The sequence below is a fragment of the Pinus tabuliformis genome, chromosome 5_2 (assembly GCF_031772625.1).
Source record: "Pinus tabuliformis cultivar Carrire ecotype Pingquan chromosome 5_2, CPIR1, whole genome shotgun sequence".
In the NCBI taxonomy this organism is placed as follows: domain Eukaryota; kingdom Viridiplantae; phylum Streptophyta; class Pinopsida; order Pinales; family Pinaceae; genus Pinus; species Pinus tabuliformis.
Window position 1 is genome coordinate 392,306,241 of NC_142306.1, and position 5,263 is coordinate 392,311,503.

Consider the following 5,263-nt stretch of genomic DNA (forward strand, 5'->3'; position numbering starts at 1 on the left):
CCATTTACACTTGGAGCACCTAAACTATGATGAGAAACACTGAATCTCGTTGTAGAACATAATTTGGTGAAGTAAATAATGCAGGAAGACCAAAAGGAACGAGTGAACTTGAGTTTTTTGCAGATAAAATATCAATCCAAGGAATTTTTTATTTAGGTGGGTGTTTATACAAAAAAGCTGAAATTGCATACAGTGCTTCCTTAACAACGGTTGCATCTCCAGATATGACAACTACTTCGTCAAAACTAAAAACACAGCCTGGAAACTTGTCTTTTGGCTGTATCTGAATCTGATTGTGCATCTTCGACCTTAATAATTGCTGCTTTATCTTTCCTCGTGCTTTTGATATTATTTCTACCCTTACCAATCACACCTCCAATTTTATCATTTGGGCATACTATTCGAATGAAAAACTACTCCCGACTTTTGTCAACAACAGAATTCCCAGATTTTGGAGCAATTGGAAGAGCAGGATTATAACTAAGAGGCCATGAACTTCGAGCAGCTTCACTTCCATATCCTCCCAGTGCTGTTAAATGGTCGTAGGCATAAGTATGATTTACTCTTGGAGCACCTAAACTATGATGAGAAAATATTTACAACCATATCTCAATACATTTTTTTTCAGAGAGAAAATCAACATATGGCCGAGGCCAGCAGATATATTCAACATATGGCCGAAGCCAGCAGAATTTCAGAATTTACGGCATAGCCGTTACAAATTGTTCAAAGGCCGAAGCCAGCAGATAACCAACGCGCGGGGTCCACAACCACTGCCGCAGGATTCGATCGCGGCTGGGGGGAGCGAAAGCCATCCGCCCCAGCCGTCTTACCATGCACGTCGCGTGCAAACCATATCTCAATACATATGATACCTTTATTTGGAAAAATGATAAATTATGTTTCAATTCTCAGCTATATCCCCAATCTGTTATGATTAATATGTTAAATGTATGGTTCTTTCTCTGTTTTATATGCGCACTGTAATATTTTGTCTCGTGCCTACTTTTCTGTAACTCTTAGTTGATACTTTGGGTGAGACTGCTCTTTCTCTAAAAGGCTTGTATTTCTTGTGCTGGAGTTCACTTAATTTATGCATGTCAGATCACTTTGCGCTCAACAGATCAGATTTCATAATATCTTACAGCATTCACATTCTGCAACCATTTTGGGACCATTCAGTCTATGAATAGGATCTGCAACGTCATTGTAAATGTTGTTATGGAGTCTAGTCATGCATCCTTGGTATCTAGACGGTTTTGGGAGTTTACTAATGGATACCCTAAGTGCTTACTGTGTAGATTCTGGATTGTGATACTTCTGTTCTGCAGCCATGGTGGTGAATTTCTGACTATGATTTGGATGAATACAATGGATAGCCGAGAAGCTTCTATGATATTGTTGTCAATGGATCGTATGGATGTGGAAGGTTTTGTGCTTTGACGATGTTATCCCCAATCTGTTAACATTAATATGTTAAATGTATGGTTCTTTCTCTGTTTTATATGCGCACTGTAATATTTTGTCTCGCACCTACTTTTCTGTAACTCTTGGATTGATACTTTGGGTGAGACTGCTCTTTCTCTGAAAGGATTGGAAATGTCAGTATCCTTTAGTGTACAAGGTTACAATTCCATCAGATAACCATGAGGACCTCTGGTTTCATATTTAACCCCAACCGGTACCCAAAATGCAAATGATAGCACAAAGATGGGATGGTAAAATTAAACAAACATAAATTGAGTAGGGTCTAAAAGTCAGAAAGAAATTATAATTAAAGTGGATGTAGTGTATATTTGATGTGGCAATGTCATGGCCTAGATTGTCAATCATAGCAACTCTCTAATTAGGATGCGGTTTAATATGGGGATATGTGTTCCATCTGCAGCTTTAATGAATTTCCAACCCTTATTGCGATGTGAACGATTGGTATTTGTCATTTGGTATGCATAACAAGCTTTAACTTCGTTTGATAATAAAAAATGCAGGTTGCATACTGGCATTTGCCTCTCAATTGGACTATTTAATGGTTATTTTCCACAAGTAAATAAACAGTCTTCATTTCAGATGGAATTTTCTCTTTGAAACTGTGCCTCTAGACAACAACCTGCTAACTTAATTGAACATTAATAAAACTCTGCCAAATCTTAGTAGTTCACAACCTATTTTAAATTCTATCAAACTTATTCGAACTAACACAATATTTACTTAAGCGGGGTCATTTCACACTACTTAGTACAACAGAATGATCTTTCCTGAAATAGAATAAGTACTTCAAAAAAGTACCTATGAATTTTACTCATAGTTATTTGACTTTAACCTTAACAGAATCCTCTGTGGAATCCCTATATGTTTTCTGGTACAATGTGTCCCTTGTTTTACCCCAAAAAAAAAAGAGCAAAAAGGGCATCCTGGCCTTGCACAACCGGGCATTAGAAACTAAGGAATTGACAACAACCATAAAAGGAGGATTGGAAAGGAGGAGACTCTTCCTGTAGCCTGAAATCTTAAATAATCCCCAAAGTTTTATTAGCTTTTCATAGAATTAACAAACACTCATATCCTTTATACAATGTAATTGAATTGGCACCTGAAAATAAAAAAAACCTCCGGAAAAGATTTGCACAATCTTTCATTTGCAGAAGAGGCCAACAAATTTTCAATTTTTCAGAATTTGGCCATAATTTTAAGGTTGAACAGCGTAACCTTAAACCCTAACCCCAGAAATAAATATCCCACTAAACCCCAAGTTATACATATAAGATCAGACTGCAAGCCAAAGAAGTCAGTTTTTGAAACTTTTCACACTGCTGGAATGTTTGAGAAAGAGAAGCCCTTGTAGCCCTTGTACGCGTACCATGCAATTCTCGAATAATAGAACCCTGGGACAAATAGGACTGTTCCTAACAATGCAAACAACATACCTGAACAGTAATAAATAGAAATCCCACAAAAATAAAATCAGATATAACCCTCAATCTTCAGCAGTAAGGCAACACCGATATAAGAGACCAAAAAATCCAAAAACAGATTTGAGAAATAGAAGAAAAATGAAATGCTTTATTTCCGGATAAAAATCATAGACAAACCACAGGTTCTGTCACCGCCGATTTGCTGAGAGAACATGAAGAGGCCAATGGCAATGACGATGGTGCCGAGGATTAACAGAGCAACTGCCAATGATATTTCCTTTCTGGGGGGCTTGCTGGGTACAATAAACGTACTGCTTTGTCTACAAACATCTGCCTGTGATAAGCAGAGTATGTGCATTAAAGCTTCTCCCAAATGCCTTGTCGGAAGCCTTACCTTGGAAGCTGATCGTTCATGCTTCAAACCTCATTAACTTAAAGCTACCGATGAAAATATTAGCATAATTTTGGCTGGGTAATAATGTTGTTTAATTACACCGTTCCATTTGAAATGAACTCCCATCATATGTTGCAGGTCAAATTGACAGATCATTGAGTTGGAAGGTTTGTGATAGTCCTGGTAGAGAGATATTTCAAATAATTCTTCGATATTGTGTTTGAATAGAATGAAAATGGATAGCGAAGCACTTGGAGAAATCTTGGGGTTGAGTTGTTGCCTTTGCTTGTGACCTTCTGAATCTCAGAATAATTATTTGTGATGCGTCATATTATGATTTACATCTTCAAGAAATACTTCGTATCCTTTTTCAAGAAATACTTTGTACCCTTTTTCCAACTTTTAAGCTGAAAATATGCATATTGTCACACCTATGCATTTGATTACCCATTTAACACCAAAACAGAAGGCACGAGTCTAAAAATTGTTTAGTTTGAGTTTGTGAGCACGATGTGAAATGGTTCAATTTGTTTCTACATGGTTGTTTTTTTATTTTTTTTACAAAGATAGTCCTTCAATTGCTTGCATATTATGAGTTTCTTATGGATTCCACAATCTCCCCTGTTTAGCTACTATACCTTCAGCTAATACATAGTCATTTGAAAAATATGTACCTTCAGCTATCTATTTTTTCACAATCTTTATGACTGCAATCAGATTAGATAAACATTGAATAACTATAATTTTCAATTTTAGTCACCTTGTCTTGGGTCAAACTTTTGAATAGGGGAATTGACATTATTACAAAGATTTTGGTGGATGATGTATGTATTAAGTTTCGTCCCTGTATATTGGTTGATGTACAAAGGTGCATCTGAGTACCACTGTGTTGGGATTCAAGATATCAATGCCTATTATGATTGCTCCAATTGCCATGCAAAAGATGGCTCATCCCGAAGGTATGCATTAGATTATTGTTTTACAGTTAACATCCTATTTGATGCATATATTTTCTAAAAGTGAATCCATCATCTTTTACACGAGAGTAGGCTACTGCAAGAGCTGCTGGAACTGTAATGGTTTGGGCATCGGTCTTCTCTTTGTGGGATCGATCTTCTGAATGTTTTAATTTCCTTCTAGCTATTAAGGATTTAAGAAATTATAATGATTTTGGATTTTGAAATAGTTCGTTGTGTTGATAAAAATTGAGGATTGGACATATTTGTTATAGACGCTTTCTTCATGGGCTACATCAAGTGTTGAAGAGGTTGCTTCAACTGGACCAGGCATTCGCTTTTTTCAACTTTATGTAAGTTTATCATTTCCACCCATATGATTGTCTTCCCATGTTTTCTGAGATGTAATTGAGTTCATATCCATCCAATTGTATTATAGGCTCCTAAACCAATGGTAAGATGACTTATATTGCGTTGGGTTTACTAAATGTGGATGTATGAGTGGTGTTAAAATTTAGATGTCATTGCTGGCAGGTTTACAAGAATAGGAATGTTGTTGCACAGCTTGTTAGAAGAGCAGAAAGGGTTGGTTTTAAGGCAATTGCATTGACTGTGGACACACCTCGACTTGGGTGGAGGGAGTCTGACATTAGAAATAGGTAGTGAAAATTCATTCTATTTTAGATTTGCTGACAGGACTAGGTAGATACGTGGGATAAATCTTATATTCAGAGTATACTCCTCTTTAACGTTATGAGTTTGTACCCATGCTTTAACACTTTCTCATCTCTCAATAAAAATCAGAACATTGTGGAATTCTTTTAGGATCAGAAGCGACGCTAGCGTTAGAAAAAGCATTTAACATCTATAATGTATCAAACTTAAAATAAGTCAGAAGTCTCCATTTTATCTGGGATTCCTCTTCGTTCATCCCCTTGTCTGACACTGAGGTATCTAATGTTCTGAAAGGTCTCATTGTGATACCCACTAACAGAAAGCAT

The 5,263-nt window shown here is 36.6% G+C and overlaps 1 pseudogene; it reads left to right on the top strand.

Annotated features, from left to right (window-relative positions):
* Window positions 1-3,142: 3,142 nt before the first annotated feature.
* LOC149159158 (glycolate oxidase 1-like) lies at window positions 3,143-4,925 on the top strand (annotated as a pseudogene).
* Window positions 4,926-5,263: the final 338 nt, after the last annotated feature.